Source organism: Sturnira hondurensis, unplaced genomic scaffold, assembly GCF_014824575.4.
Source record: "Sturnira hondurensis isolate 20B ecotype Veracruz unplaced genomic scaffold, ASM1482457v3 Scaffold0020601, whole genome shotgun sequence".
Lineage (NCBI taxonomy): Eukaryota > Metazoa > Chordata > Mammalia > Chiroptera > Phyllostomidae > Sturnira > Sturnira hondurensis.
In genome coordinates, this window is record NW_028093232.1 from 3,888,659 (window position 1) to 3,905,679 (window position 17,021).

The 17,021-nt window shown below is 40.3% G+C and overlaps 1 protein-coding gene across 2 annotated transcripts in view; it reads left to right on the top strand.

Moving 5' to 3' along the window:
- The window catches only part of SARNP (SAP domain containing ribonucleoprotein), a 55,090-nt gene that overhangs the window by 25,906 nt on the left and 12,163 nt on the right, over positions 1 to 17,021 (top strand). The window lies entirely within an intron of this gene.

Consider the following 17,021-nt stretch of genomic DNA (forward strand, 5'->3'; position numbering starts at 1 on the left):
TGACTTGGAGCAAAGTATTAAATTTATTTGGTCCTCTATAAAAATGGGAGTAATACCTACCTAACACTGTGTGAAGAGTAATTAATTGTATATTGGAAATTTCCTAACATAGCGACACTTCAACCCTCAATAAATACTAGTTTTCTTCTTTTTTTAATCTTTACCCAAGGATATGTTTATTGATTTTGGAGAGAGAGAAACATCGATGTGAGAGAGAAACATTGATCGGTTGCCTCCTGTATGCACCCTGGCTGGGGATCAAAGCCGCAACTTAGGTATGTGCCCTGACATAACTGGGAATTGAAACTGCAACCTTTTGGTGTACAGGATGATGCTCCAACCAACTGAGCCACCCGGCCAGGGCTCACACTCAGTTCAGTTCTGTTGGTCAGTTGGCTTTATGACTTTAATTTAGTCAGTTAACTTTGGTGTTTTATTTCATTGAAAAGATTTCAATTCTCATTTTAAACCTCTAAAGGGTTACAGTTAGATAATGGTAATTGGCAGAACTCTGACTATATGAGCTCTCTTCTCTGATCCCATTCATGTCACATACATGTTCTAGCATGGTATTTCTCAGATTCTGTGGCAAAGACTAGCTTTTTTAAATTTCTAATTTATTGCAAAGTGGTACTTGTATGAAATACAATAAAAATGGCATAGCAGTGTAAAATTATTTTGGAAATGTCTGAACACTCAATTTTTGGACTTAACTGCAGGCTGATAACAGTTTGGGGACCAGCACCAGGAGGTAGACCACATTTTGAGCAGCACTGTATTAGAGTATGTGATTTATTCCAGGTACCACTCTGCTTGAAGGTTTGTGATTTTTTGAGATGCCATCTTTGAGTATAGGTTTCATACATATTGACCCTAAATCCTGATTTTCAGGATCATCCTAATTTTAATAGCTTGCTCTGATTTTCCTCGTAAACCATTAAAATGCCCCAGAAATGTAGATATTTTGCTGTCTACACCACTACTGTCTAATAGAACTTTCTGTGATGATGGAAATATTCTGTAGACTATTGTTCTATTGAATAATTTACTATTTAATGTAGTAGTAATTAGCCACATGTGGTTGTTGACCACTTAAAATGTAGCCAGTATAACTGAGGAACTGAATTTTTTTTAAAAAGATTTTATTTATTTATTTACCTTTAGAGGGGAAGGAGAGAGGGAGAGAAACATCAGTGTATGGTTGCCTTTTGTGTGTCCCCTGCTGGGAGTTGGCCTGCAGGGACCTGGCCTGCAACCCAGGCATGTGCCCTGACTGGGAATTGAACTGCGATCCTCTGGTTCGCAGGCCTGTGAGGAACTGAATTTTTAATTAATTTAAATAACCACATGTTTATTGAACTACTCAAGTCTAGTTTATATGTATCTCCCACACAGCTTTTACATTTGGAAGTAGCATAGGATTCCTTTATCAGACTACATAAATTGAACCGTTTTTGTAGCCCAGAATTTTTTAGTACTTGGAGAATATAAACAGTTTTAGACTGAATCTATAGGAGAGAAATTGGAGGAACCAGAAGTAAGATTTAAACCCCCCCCCCACCTCCCCGCAAAGTAACTTCTTTTCCAGAACTTAGTGTCCTAGATCCAGATCTTGAAATTGCAAATTAGACATGTTTTTGGTGAGCGTTGCCTGGTTTGGTCGTATGTTTTTACTGTTCTTTATCACCAGAGATGATCTGTTACCTAGTATTTGTTTGGTTGGCCGAGGTAGTGATATGATTAAGTTTGTATTTATGGAGCAAGCAGATCAGCATACTTTGTCCACCTTATTTTAGGATACTGGGTTCTAGTATAGCATCCTCCTACATAATTTGGCACAGATCTCATTCACTAAGATATGATGCCAATAGTGGTATGTTAGTAGATGGTGTGGAGATGTCTCTTCTTCATCCTAGTATCCTAAAGAATATAAGGAGAAACCCACTTCCTGTCATCTCCATGTCACAGGGTGTGTATTTACTTGATCCAGCTTAAGCCCCTGATTGCTTGCTGCTGTCTCTTTAGTAGATGTTATTGCAGACCAGTATATATGATAAAGAGAAAGTGTATGAAAGGGAAGTAAGCCATAGATCAATGGTATTTATGACTAATTTTTTAACTTTCATAATTTGATTCTCTGTATTTTAGATTTGCTTGTGCATATTACACATTTGAGGATACTGAGTCTCAGCTTTTCTTCCTAGGCTGACTTTTCTTCCTTTTGCATGACTATGTGTATATATCAGTTTTTAGTTCCACTAGTATACTTAAGACATTAGACAGTGCACAGAAACTTAAAGAAATCTATCTTCTCCCACCCTCCAATCATCTTCCCTCTTTTGCCCTGCCTAAGAGAGGCCTGTCCGTTCATGTTTTCAGCTCAAGTCTCAATGAATAGAATCCTGTTGGTTTAGGATAAAGGGAAGTGATGGGGCAAAGAATGGCATTGGCATTTATAGACATTTTTTACACAAGAAACTAAATTGTCCCTTCCAACTCTTTGGATTACTTAAGGGTAGAATGGCATGCCTTTTCTCATATAAACCTCATGGTGACTATGGCTGACAAACCTCCTACCCCTAGGTGTTCACCAGGATGGGGGGGCCCAGTCGCAGGGTTGTGACGCTGTATGTGGGGGTGGGGTCCAAGGGGGGCAACGGCAGTCCCCTCTGCTGCTTCCTGCTGCTGGGGCCTGCGTGGTCTGTCTCACTGTTCGCTCCTTTGCTGGTTTATCTGCGCGTGAATGTGTGACGGAGGTCAACCTGCTGCCTTGCACCCTCATTGGGTCCTCCTGTTGCTACCCCACACCTGGGATCCACCCATGGCTGCCTGCGCACCTGGGTTGGGAGATCTTTCCTGCCCGACCCTTCTCTGCTGCTGGCTCTGCCCCTCTTACCTGTCTGGTTCAACGGTTCAGATGTCCGTATAGTTCAATTTTCTGTGTTTTGGCTGCGTTTTTGTTACTGAAACTTTGTTGACTTTAAACTTGGTTGTGAGAGGAGGCACAGTGTTTCCACCTACGCCTCCATCTTGGCGGAAGTCCTGAAGTGGCTAATTTGAATTTGTTTTTTATTTTACTTTGTTTTCAAATATTGGCACATGTGGGAAAGTGAAACTTGATACTTTAGGAAGTTACAGGAAATCCATCTAGGTAAGTATTTAAAAAAAACACCCAGGCACTAAGCAGAAAACTGGAATACTCTTTCCCTATCCTGGGAATGTGAGGGGCATGTGTTACTATTATTCATTAATAGCAGATGATAATATACACGTCTTATATCCCTGTTAATACATCTTTATCTACTGTAGTATTAACTGGGTTTTCCTTACTCGTAGCTCTTCATATAGCTAACTATGCTAATAATTTATCTTAAGGCTTATAAACCCTGAAGGCTGCTTTTCCCAGGTTTGTGATTTTTGCCAGTTTCTTCCCTGATAATGTGGTCTTAAGTTATATAGTGTCAGAATATAAAGATTGAAAATAAACTATCCCTCTGGGGGCTGTCTTCTTGTTGATAAGGCTGGTAACTAGAAGATTCTTGGGTAGATGCTGTGATTAGTTTCATGAGCCTTTCATATAATTGTATATTTTTGCTCACCCACTGGTTGGGGATAAATCTCTTCAGAGTGAGAGAAATTAGACCTGCCCTGTTTTTGAGGAGCTTGTCACTAAAATGGGTTAAGATATGAAAGAGGAAGCTGGGACAAAGAATCAGTTCCAAACACAGGAAGGCACCAGTGTGTCCTAGCCTACAAATTTCATAGTGGCTAACTGGTGATGGGCTGGTTTCCAGTTACTCTCTTCTGGAAGGCCCACTTCCTCTTGATTATATCTAGATTCCCTTCTGCTATCTTGTTTGAAATACTTGCTGGTTTCTCCCCTTCAGCATTGGGTTTTGTAATAGAGATAAGCTATTGAGATGTGGAGACAAAGAAGTTCATAATCCTTCCCAGAGGACCTATAATTGGGATTTGTTAGAGAGTTTACCCATGGGTATACACAGCTTTTCCAAAGGGAGAACTATGGAGCCCTGAATAGGACATTGCCAGCATAGAACTGTAAGAACACCGAGAGAACCATAAGCTATGGCAAGGTGTTCGGTAGAATATTTTTTAAAGGGGTAGTGGTAGAAGATTTAGATCTCAGGATAAGTTAGGAAAGTAGCCTACTGAGTAGGTTTGGGTTCTTATATTCATCCAAATATACTCAAGCAGCTACACCAAGCAGCAACATTTAACTTTTCTGTTTCTGTTTCTCGTAGGATACTATAAGACCAAGAAAGCTCGCTCATGTACATGCTTCCCCATACATACTTTCTCTGTCTCTCCACATGCATGCACCAAGGAAGTGTGCTTGACACAACGAGAAGGTGGTTGACTACTGTAAACAGAAAGAGAGCTCTCACCAAAAACCAATCATACTGGCACCCTGATCTCAGACTTTCAGCCTCCAGAACCATAAGAAAATAAATGTCTGTTGTTTAAGCTCAAAGAAGCAAAACCCAAGAAAAATGCAGAGTGTAGGATTGTAGATGGAAAAATCTTCAGTGTGATCCTTCTAGTCATTACCTTTCATTCATTGATCAAGGGCTTTTGGGGAAATACCGCCCCCCCCCCAAATTCATCCTAGATTGTCATTTTTCCCAAAATGATTTCTCCATTTGAAAAATTGTATTATTTTAACTTATATTAACCAATAAGAAAAGATAAGAGTGGGTTATATTTATGGGAGATAGCGATAGCAATTGAGAGTGGTTATCAGAAAGGATGAATTTCGAGAAAAACCCAAGACCCAACCCCACTTAGTGTTCAGCAGTTCTTGGAGCATTTTAGGGCCCAACCAAATTAAGTCAGTCCTTTAAATCCCCTTCTAATTCATAATTTGAAAATAAATATTTGGCATTTCTTATACTGCTGTTTCTCCACCCAAACATTGGAACAAAGCTTTAGGGAGTGGTGAAGGAACTGTTTAAAGAGGAGACAATTGGGAAAACTCTCCATTTGTTCCTGCTGAGGAACAGAACTTATCTTTTGTCTGTAACACAAATACATCTTCACCTCCCTCCCTTCCCGCTCCTCCCCGCCCCCCCCCCCACACACACACACACCTGCTCTTCTCACTCCCTTCTATTAGGGTTCCAGTCAATGATGTCATTATGTGTGCCATTCAACTGCTGTTGAACCACTTGGCCATAGGCATTTGGAAGAGCAAAGAGGCAGAATGGAATTTTTCTCTCTCCTGCCCAGGACTCTTGAGAATGTATTCTAATTTTATCTAGAGAAGTAGGAGTCAAGTTTTTCTTTGCTCAACAACTTCTACTCCCACTATGCCCTTCCCCCCTCTGCCCCCCAACTTTCAAACTCACACTTTTTACCTAGCTAGGTATAAGGGAAAATTGGGCATGAATTATTAGGAATATAAACTGAACACTTCAAGAGGAAAAACTTAAAAAATTGGGGGAAGCAAGATGAAATTTTTGATGCTGTGTTAGCTTTTATGGCTGGTGCTTTGCCCTCTTTACTATAAATTGGATCTTAGAGAAGTTTGTGATAAAGAGTTTATAATTCCTAAGGTACATAAGTTTTCGTTTTATTTTTCCCTTTCTGATTTTATTCATTGAGTTTGTAGGTAAGAAACTTTATAGTAGGTAAGAAAGTTTATAGTTGGGTAAAAAACTCACTTTCCCATCTCCTCTTCTTAATACACCAGTCCTACTAATGTCTTTGAATTCCTTCTTCTAATATGTCAGAACTGATGACTTTGATAAAAAAACAAGTTTTATGCCTCTCTGTGGTCCCCCTGTAGTCTTTGCCCCAAGAGTAAACATAGTCTAGAAAAGGAGAGGAATGCTGGATTTTGTTGAGTCTGTTTTAACTTTCAAATACTTTTGGTGGTTTTTGGCTTGCCAAGCTCGTGGGGTGAGATTATTCTTTTCAGTGTCAGGTTTTTTTTTTTTTTAAGCACTACTCTTTAGTATATAAGATGAATAATTGTTAAAAGCCACCTGTAAACACATTATATATGATCATATGTCTAATTTTGGAGTGACCAGTAGCTGGCCTGGCTTTTCTAAGCAGAGCAATCAATACCTGTCTGAGTGCTACCAGATACTTTCCTTGGCTATGCTGAAATGTGAGCCAACTACCTGAATCCAAGTCTGTCTATGCATCCTTCAAAATCTGTATGGGAGGGAAAAGTGTGGTCTTTTTGTGTTTGTTTTGTTTAGTATGTGTGTGTGTAATATTTGCTGGGAGGGGAGAATTTGGTGTTCCAAAGGTTTCTCATGATGTGAGAGCTGTACCAGTACAGGGATGTTTAAGATTTTTTTTAAAGGTTTTATTTATTTTCAGAGAGAGGGGAAAGAAGGGAGAAAGAATGAGAAAGGAAACATCAGTGTGTGAGAGAAACATTGATTGGGGACCTGGCCTGTAACCCAAACATGTGCCCTGGACACGAATCTAACCGGCGACCTTTCCGTTCACAGTCCAGCGCCAAACCGCAGAGCCACAACAGCCAGGGTTAAGATGTATTTTAATACTTGAGATGTTAACACTTGAATTGTTTGGGTTGACATTGATTAGGAGAGGTAATATTTTCTAAAAAATGCTGTAGCTCAGTGGTTTGAGCGCGGGCCTGTGAAGCAAAGGGTCGCTGGTTGGATCCCCAGTCAGGGCACATGCCTGGGTTGCAGGCCAGGTCCCCAGTGGGGGACACATGGGAGGCAACCACACATTGATGTTTCTCTCCCCCTCTTTCTCCTTCCCTTTCCCTCTCTCTAAAAATTAATTAATTAATTAATTAAAAATGCATATGGGCCCTGGCTGGTGTAGCTCAGTGGATTGGGCGTGAACCTGCAAATCAAAGGATCGCAGTTCGATTCCCAGTCAAGGCACATGCCTGGGTTGCAGGCCAGTTCCCAACAGGGGACGCAGGAGAGGCAACCATACACTGGTATTTCTCTCCCTCCTTAAAAAATTTTTTAAGTGTAATTATTTTAAAAATGCTTATGGGTTCAACCAATAAAGGTTTAATAATTACATGATAGTTCATTTTCTTTATGTACTCACCAAAATAGTAGAGTTGCTTTTCATGCCTGTTGGCTGAAGCTGGTCAGAAAAAAATTCTGTAGTTTTTTAGAGATGGGGATGGGGGTGAAGTATGGTGTTAGATTGGGAGATATTTTATAGGGGGATACTTGGTCACCAGTAGCAAAACTAGAGGGCCTGTGTCTAATAAAATCTGAGGTCTTTTTAAGATCTACAAAATATTAATGCCTTTTTCCCCCTCCTGTTCCTTTGCTACTCTTTTCTCACATTTTCAAGAAATAATATTTTAACCAAATCTTACCTTCTATCCCCAGAGCAGATTCTTAGGGTAGAAATAGGAATGTATTTTCAGGGTGTTCCACATTTGTAGTTAATATCAAATATTGAATCTTTTACATCCCTAGCAGTGAATATGTATTATTGAGGAGATTATGTTTGAAATGTTTTGTGTCTGGATTTTGGGAAGTATTTAGTGAGTTAGGACTTTATTGAGTTAAAGTAGAGAAGGCAGTTAATTTTCACTATTATGCTTGTGTTTCAATACGACATGGTTGAGTAGGAAAGGAAACTGGAAATGAATAGAGCCATAGATGAGAGGTCTTACATGATGAGACTCTTTAGAGCTCTGAATGAACAAGCAAAACACATAAGCCTTAAAAATCTTTTCTCTACTTTATTGACATTCTCTCTCTTACTCTGTATCAGTTCTGTAGGAGGAAAAATACCTTAGTGTGCTTGAACCTAGTTGTCTCCCTCTTTTCCCCACATACCTGAGGTGTTCCCTGATCTTGTTTGGGCATGTTCTTCCTTTATTAAACTCCTCTGATTAACAAGAGTCTTTCTCTTCCTCTGTTTGAATTCTAGGAAAGCAGTAAGACAGGTGTGTTCCTTAGAGCCAGCTGTGATTCCTTTTTTTTTTTCTTTTCACATTCCTATAGCTGAAATATTCTCTTTGTAGGAATCTTAAAACGTTTTTGTAAGGCCCCTAGTGCTCTTAGGGCATGGGGGGGCGGGGGCGGGCGGGATTAGAATGCAGTAGCAGCCTTCTTTGGACTTGGTGAGAAAATTTTTAAAAATTTTGTCCCTACTTTCTCAAAGCTATTTGCAGTTGTTACCAACTATAACTGTGTGTAACATTAACCAGGGGACACTTCTTAAAGTTGAGCTCCCTATGCTCTTCTTTTGAGATTCAGGTTTATTAAATAGGATGAAGCCAGAAATCTGCATTTTAAGATATTGTAGGTGAAAAAGAATACATTTTCCTAGTGCTTATTTTAATTTGTGAATCTTAAGTAACTGTCATCCTTCATTCTCTGAATATTTTGGCCAAGACAGTATTAACTGCCCCTCAGAAACTATTAGCTTTCTTCTTGACATTTCTTCCAAGCGTTGCATCAGTTATCTTTAAAAGCAACAGCCTTCTGGCTTTTAAGGGAGGGAGGTGGGGACTTTAATAGAAACTTAGTTTGGGGGCAGAGGTCTCAAGTGTGAAACCTTCATTTCCTCCACCTGCCTTGCTTTGTCCTACAATCAATTAGAGCAAGACCGAGGACGACCTCCTCTGGGGTTGGAAAGGAGTGGGGGTTGGGGAAAGAGCTTGATTTGGACAAGAGAAAGGAAAAGTAATATAGGAGCTAGTGATTCTGAAGGGTCTTTAGTTCTGAGCTCTGTTTGGGAGCTTCAAATCCTGTGAAGATAGGAGATACAGTTCCCGATGGTATCTTACTCAGATGTAGTTTTAAAGTTCCTGATACCCTTCTGGCCCTAGAAAGTTGGTTTTGATCTCAAGAGTTGAAAGATTGTTGAAAGTAAGATAGTTTTGGGAAGTGCATTATATGTATGTGTGGGGAAGTGTCAGAATGTCTCTTTACTATGTATGTGCCAAGATGGTATATCCTCTGCTGGTCCATCCTTCACCTTTAGTCCTCCTTTAGGCTCTGTGCATTGGTTTTTAGGATCACCCCATGTTTTGTGGTCTGGCTGGCATAAGACTCGAGTAAACATGTACAGATGAATTTCAGAAACTAGGGCAGGGAGGTGACAGCTGTGTGTTTAAGCATTGAAGTGTTTCTGAGAGAAAAACCATTGGTTGCTGTCATTCACCCTGAGAGTATGAAATTGGAAGCCCACTTACCCGGGAGTGTTTCATAACCTTTACCTCTATGAAGTCAAGGCCATGTCATTATTAATCTACCATCGCCTGAAAGCCCCCGGGCTCTGCTTTTCATCTTGCCCTCAGTCACGTGGCAGTGAAAGTCAGGGTATGACCACAAGGATCCCTTTTTCTTTTTGCTTCACTCTTACCTTACATTCCCTTGAAAAATCAGATTGACCTGAGAACTAGTAACATAGTGTTGTAATTCATTTACAGAAGGGGGCAGTTATTTGTTATGTTTGCAAAATGTAACCATGTTAGGTCCCTATTAGACTCTCTTTCATCACTCCAGGGAAGAGACTTCTGAGGAAATAACTGTTACAGTGGGATAAATAAAGTGGCAGGATTTAGGTCCTGATGGAAATGTATTATATGGGACTTTTACATAGAACATGGTTGAATGTGAACAGTAACTCAGTCATTAAAACAGCTATAGGAGAATGCCCCTGCTGGTGTGGCTCAGTGGATTGTGCCCTGGCCTATAGACCAGAAGATTGCTGGTTCAATTCCCAGTCTGGGCACAGGGCCTGGGTTGCAGGCCAAGGGTCCAGTTGTGGGCATGTGAGAGGCAACTGATCCCATTCTCTCACATCGGTCCATTCCCTCGCACTTCATTTCTCTCCCTGTCTTTCTCTCTCCCCACCCTCTAAAAAGAAATGAAGGTTGTTGTTTTTTTAAGATTATATTTATTTATCTTTAGAGGGGAAGGGAAGGAGAGAGGGAGAGAAATATCAATGTATGGTTGCTTCTTGTGTGTCCCCTGCTGGGAACTGGCCTGCAACCCAGGTATGTTCCCTGACTGGGAATCGAACTGCCATTCTTTGGTTTGCAGGCTCACGCTCAATCCACTGAGCTACACCAGTCAGGGCAGTTTTTTGTGTGTTTTTTTAACAGCTATAAGAAAATGGCCAGCTCCAACTCACAGCAGTATCTGAGCTTCCCACAAGCCCCTTCCTACTTGTAAAGATATCTTTGACTGAATTCTTTAGATTGAAATTTCTGTATCCTGTGCATGATGTGAGTGAGTGAGCTTGTAGCACTGACCAGGAAAAATGCCTGGCTTGGTTAATGCTTTTGGTCTCCTCTAACAATAGTGAGTCTCTTATTTGAATTCAGAAATACTCTTGCTTTGCGTTTTGGGAATTACTGAGTTCAAATTCCCTAAATAAGCCCAGGTTACATTTAGGTCACTGTTTTTGTTTCTTTTTATGATCCAGAGTGGCACTGGTAATAAGACTGAAGAAAGTGAATGCTTTCAAAACATAGTCCATGGGGTGCTATTGCTAATTAAATCAAAGTGGACTCCTTTTGGCAGAGCTGGTAACCCTAGAACTAACTAAGCTTGGAATAGTAGCAACTATTATATTCGGGATAAAATTAGTAAGTTGTTTTTTTTAATGTTCTCTTTAATTTGAATCTTGAAGACAAGTTTGATTTGGAAGATAATAAAGGGAGAAATCAATTTTGGGTAGAGAACTTATCCTTGGTACGTACTTTTTGCCATAAAAAGAGGCAGCTGCTTTAGAAAAAGCATCTGTGATATCCAGACTGCCAATCATTGCAGTTGATCTTCCATTTGGGACTTAATTCCTGGCTATATTATATATGCCATGGAAACCATTGACAAGAGCCTTTAATTAAAAATTTTCTAGTTATGCCCTGGCTGGTGTAGCTCAGTGGATTTAGCACGGGCCTGTAAAGCAAAGGGTCGCCGGTTCGATTCTCAGTCCGGGTGCATGCCTGGGTTGTAGGCCAGGTCCCCAGAGGGGACACATGAGAGGCAACCACACATTCATGTTTCTCTCTCGCTCTTTCTCCTTCCCTTCCCCTCTCTCTAAAAATAAATAAATAAAATACTTAAAATTTTTTTCTAGTTATAATCTAGTACCTCCTTCCCATCTCCTTTTCCTTTTTGGAGCATTAATGTATTTTAAAGTTAATCTCATTGTATTTAGAGAAGAATAAGTTCTTACAGGTACAGCAGCAACTGTCTGCCTAACCGCACTTCATTTTGTCTTCTGAGCTTCTACTTTGGGATCTCAGTGTTGTATCTCCAATCTCTGGATCTCATGTTTCTCTTTCACTGGAGTACCCTGGCCTCTCTTTTATAATAGGAATATTTTCTTTTTTTTAAAAAAAGATTGTTAAAAATATTTTATTTATTTGTCTTTAGAGGGGAAGGGAAGGAGGGAGGAAGAGAAACATCAATGTATGGTTGCTTATGGTGCATCCCCTGCTGGGAACTGGCCCCTGCTGGGAACTGGCCTGCAACCCAGGCATGTGCCCTGACTGGGAATCAAACTGTGATCGTGTTGTTCGAAGGCCCGCACTCAATCCACTGAGCTACACCAGCCAGGGCTAATAGGAATATTTTCAAAAATTGCCCTGGCTGGTGTGGCTCAGTGGATTGAATGCTGACTTGCAAACCAAATGGTCACTGTTCAATTTCTAGTTAGGGCACATGCTTGGGTTGCAGGCCAGGTTCCCTGTGTGGGGCACATGAAAGGCAACCACACATTGATGTTTCTGTTCTTCTCTTTTTCTCTCCCTTCCCCTTTCTCTAAAAATAAGAATAAATTAAAAACCTTAGAAAAAATTTTTTTTTTCAAAAATCACTTGCCAGGGAGAGGCCACACATTTGGCTTCAAACTTTATAACAGTAAAAAAGGAAAGCACAGTTGTACTTTTTACAGTTATTCACAGGGTTCAGGAATTAAGGACTAATAAATTACTCGGCAAAAACATAATTATTTCATAGTTATCTTGGGTCTGGGGACCAGAGAGAAAATCTTCCCATGAGTCCTCATAAATGCAGTGCTGTAATGGACAGTGACACACATCTTTACATACCTCAGTTTTGAATTTATAAGCCCCATGAGGTTAAGGATCTTTGTTTTATTCGTTTCTTTATTTCCAATGCCATACAGTGTCTGACCAAAATAGACACTCAGTTGATATTGAATGACTATGGGTGAGTGAACTAATTTTACAGTTTCACTGTACTTGGAAGTGTTGGTAGAAACTGATGTCAGGTAAATTTAGTGAAAGCCATTCCTCAGATGCCTTTAGAGTACCTGGGGTTGGGTCCACAGTGTTTGAGATTGAATCCTTGCTCAGTTCCCCTGGATATTTCCTTATATAGATAACCTCTTTTTTGTAATCATTCATTATTAGGGATAATGAAATCAGTTAAAGCCTGGCACTGTAGTTTTTTTAGGGTTCAGGAGAAGATAGTTAATAGCAAGCACTTGGTGGAGAAGACTGGTTTTGTCCAGTTACTATTCTGCCACACTTTAACACTAAATGGAGTCATTTGTCCAAATACTCATTTGCCTTGTAGCTAAAGGGAATTTCCTTGTTGCCTTGGTAATGGGTAAGTGATCTTACCAACTTTTGGTAAGTTCACTTCAAATGTAGAGGAAGAGTGTATGACATTGTTAGCTGCAGATTGTTGGTAGTCTCAGACTTTGTTTCAAGGGCTAGGAAGAATGTTGCAGTAAAAATAATAGCTAATATTTATTGAATGTCTATGTCAGGGTGTCAAACTCATTTTCACTGGGGGTCACATCACCTTGTGGTTGCCTTCAAAGGGCCGAATGTAATTTTAGGACTGTATAAATGTAACTACTCCTTAACAGGTAAGGAGGAGCTTGGCGCTGCTGCTGGGTAGAAACAAAGTGCTAGGTGGGATAAAACAAGGTGGAGGGCCAGATTCGGTCCTCAGGCCTTGTGTTTGCCACCTGTGGCCGTTATGATAGTTTCTGTGTACTGAGCACATTCACACATGTAATTTGTATTCTTGCCTGCAATTTCTCAGTCTTTTCCCTGAGTAGGTATTATGTTCTTTAAATTGCCTGAAGAATTTGCAAATATGAAAGGGGAACAAGGAGAAAAGTGAATTTTGAAAAGTTTGGAAGATGTCTTCTGAAGGGTTCAGTTTGGAACTATTTCAGTCCATGGTAGAAAATATAGTGATAGTGACTCATGGGGGTATTTGGCTTTATTAAATATGGATCATGCTTTCCGTCCTGTGCTTATATATGGGTTGTTCCCTCTTTTGCACAATTCCCTTTTTCATTTTTATCAATGAGCTTTTAGAGATAAAAAGCCGTTTTGGAGAAATAGTATTATTATATATGCTGAAATTATTATGTTAGTCACTTGGCTTGCTGTTTAAATTTTGAGTGACAGGATGGGAGAAAACTATATATGGATTAATCTGAATATCCAGTGCCTGTGTTTAGTCAGTCAGGACAGGTTTCTCCTCTGATTTTGGATGCATGTTGTATGTTTTTAGGAATTTTCACTTAATAGGAAATAAGGGCACTTCAGATTCCAGCATTATTCTTCTGGCACAGGACCATGCATGGAAAGAATAAAGATTTGTTAGTGGTTGAGGGTTTGCAGGAGGGAAGTGGGGTGGGAGATGAAGAAGAGAAAGGTTTGCAAAAGCATATGACACTGAGCTAAAGGGGTCAGTGCAGCCTGCAGAGGCATAACCCCATTTGTACACTTGAGCATGGCCTAAGGGAGCATTGGCCTGATGAATGCAGAGAGATGCATTTTGATCAAGATAATTTCCCTTAGGTGGGTCTCAGCATCCCATGAATCAAAGCCTGTCAGCAAGGAGGTAAAGATGGAGTGAAGTTTATTGTACATTTGTTTCCATGTGACACCTTCACGCTAGAAGGGTCAAGTGAGAGAAATCATTAGAACTGTGTTTATTTACTGGGCCTGTTGTGCACTTTCCCTGTAGGGCAAGAACGAAGGAGGCTTTAGGAGGGGAGTTGAGGGGCGCACTGAGTGGTAAGGGAAGAACAGGCATGCACAAAATAAACCCTCACTGGTCTCTGCATGAGAGGACTAGTCTCTCCCTGTTTATAGGGAGTGGGAAGTGGGATCTTACTGTGTTTTTTTTCCCCCTAGAACCCCTGGTAGATTTGGAGCAGATGCTCTGCCTGAATCTCCAGGAGAGGCACCAACAATCTGATTAAAAGGGAAGCTCATGGCATGGCTAAGCTGGCTAATTTGGTTGGAGTTGTCATCCTGTGCACCAAAATGTTTCGGATTCAGTCCCTGGTCAGGGCATATACCTAGGTTGCGGGTTCAGTCCTAGTTGGGGCATATACAGGAGGCAATCAGTGATGTTTCTCTCTCTCTAAAAAATCAATACATATATCCTTGGGTGAGGATTTTTTAAAAAAGGAAGCTCATGGGGAAACCTCTTATACTATCCCTAGTGGCTAGAGAAGTATATTCTCCCCTCCCTCCATTCTTTTTCCTCCCTTGTTTTTGCCTTACCGTTGAGCTCAGAAGGAAACACAGGAAATTTAATTTAGAAATCAGCCCTGGCTGGTGTAGCTCAGTGGATTGAGCACGGGCCTGCGAACCAGAGGATCGCAGTTCGATTCCCAGTCAGGGCACATGCCTGGGTTGCAGGCCAGTTCCCGGTAGGGGACACACGATACATTGTGTGTCCTCGGCAGAGGCAACCATACATTGCTATTTCTCTCCCTCTCTCCTTCCCTTCCCCTCTAAAGATAAATAAATAAAATATTAAAAAAAAAAAAAGAAATCAAAATTTCCGTTTCTGGGTCTAGCAACATAGGGAACCAGAATAATGTGAAGAGTGGCCCCAGGGTTTGTGCTGAGAGAATGGCTGGATTTCAGGTAGCATCACCCTCTCTAATTTGAATTTACTGAAGTACCCACAGCATTGAATTAAATGAAAGAAAGTACAAAGTGTGGTAGTTTAGCAAGATATGGTGTAGTCCTGCCTCTCCCCAAGAAGACTATGGAATATTCTTTTCATTTCCCTTAAAACTCCAGCTTGGCCTGGAAACTTAGTGGAGATACTTTATCCAGAATATTCTCTAGAGGCTCTTGTTTTGAAATTTCCATTTATATCCCTTATTTACTTTTATGTTAGTGGTAGTAGACAAAACTTTTCCTGCTAACTTAATTAAGGGAAAATGTAATGAGGCCTGTGTTCATTGGAAACTCTCTTTTAATTTTTTTTTCATTACAGTTCAGTAAGCCAAAATTAGAAGCAAATTTAGTTGAGAAAAATGTTTAGTATAAGATGACTAATGATAGCCCTTTCCTTAGATCCCTGCATAGTTATAAAGTGGAGGCATTTGGCCCTGGCTGGTGTGGGTCAGTGGATTGATCCCCGTTCTGTGAACCAAAGGGTTGTTGATTCAATTCCAATTCAATTCCCAGTCAGGGCACATGCTTAGGTTGCAGGCCAGGTTCCCAGTAAGGGGCGCATGAGGGGCAACCACACATTAATGTTTCTCTCCCTCTCTTTTTCCCTCCCTTCCCCTCTGTCTAAAAATAAATAAATAAAATCTTTAAAAAATAATAATAAAGGGGAGGCATTTGGTAAGATAAAAAGGGTATAGGATCCTAGCATTGACTCAAGTTATTTGAGTGATACGGAAGTCATTGAAGTAGTTCACAACTACTTTTATCTAAGCATTGTGCTAATGCTTATCCCATGGTAATTACACACTTCTTCCGCTCTGCTCCCATTGTTGTAAAGAAGTGCCTATGTGAGATAACCTGAGGTGGTTAAGTTAGGAAAGTGGCTAAAATGCCCTGAGTTCTATTCCTGCCTCTCCCACTTACGCTGTAAGACTATTTGTGAAACTTTGGGCAAATTATGTAATCTCTCAGCCTCAGTTTTCTTATCTATTAAATGATTTTAGTCATAGTGTCTCCCCACTTATATGTTACAGTACCTACTGTTTTTAAGATTGCAGTAAGAAGTAAATAAGATACTGCCTGTAAAGAACATGTAGTACGTGGCACATAGTAAGCACTCAAATGTTAGTGGCTATAATATATTAATTTATGATTATTAAAGACAAGGTACTTCTTTTTTTCTTTTTTAAAAATATTTATTTATCTTTAGAGGGGAAGGAAAGGAGAGAGGGAGAGAAACATCAATGTCCAGTTGCCCCTTGTGCGTCCTCTGCGGGGAACTGGCCTGCAACCCAAGCATATGCCCTGACGGGGAATTGAACCGCGATCGTGTGGTTCGCAGGCCTGCGCTCAATCCACTGAGCTACACCAGCCAGAGCAAAATACTTCTTTTTTTCTAAAACCTGCCACGATGTTGTATAGTAATTTAGATTATATTAATTATGTAGCCACTATAGATTTGCTGATGATTGTAATGAAAAAGGCAGAAAAACTATGTAGGCTATATTCAGTTCTAGTTATTAGTAGAATATAATTAAGTGATAACTCATGTAGGATTTTTCAGTCCTACATAACCACCAACCTTTCTTAGCTCCTTTCATACTCACTAGAAGGCAAGTGCAGCAAAAGGGAGAAAATAAACATGTTTCTAAAGCCGAAAGAACTCTGAGTGTTTTGAAATGAGTTTGAAATAAGGTGAGTCAAAGAGCCAGCTAAGAGAGAGATGCTCTGCACCTTTCCAAGCATCCAAGAGATTCATGATGCCTGCCCTGTAACTGGAGACAGTGTTTCAGCTCCCTGAATTAGAATTGAAGCTGGCCATTCTCCTAGAGCTGTCTTAAAGTAATAGACTGAGCTGCTACTATTTACACTGTATACTGTTCAATTCCTACCATCAGAACCTAAAACCTGCTATTTTATTTATCCCACTTTAACAGATATTTTTTCATTTTCCATCTTCTCTTCACACTTTACTGCCAGTAATCAAAAGCCCAGCTCTAGAATTGGTAAGCATCTAAATTCAGGTGGGCTCCTGGGGGGTCTCATCTCTCCCCTGCCAACTCTTTCCCTGAACTTGGCACTCCTGACAAAGAATCTTTTCTCTCAGACATCG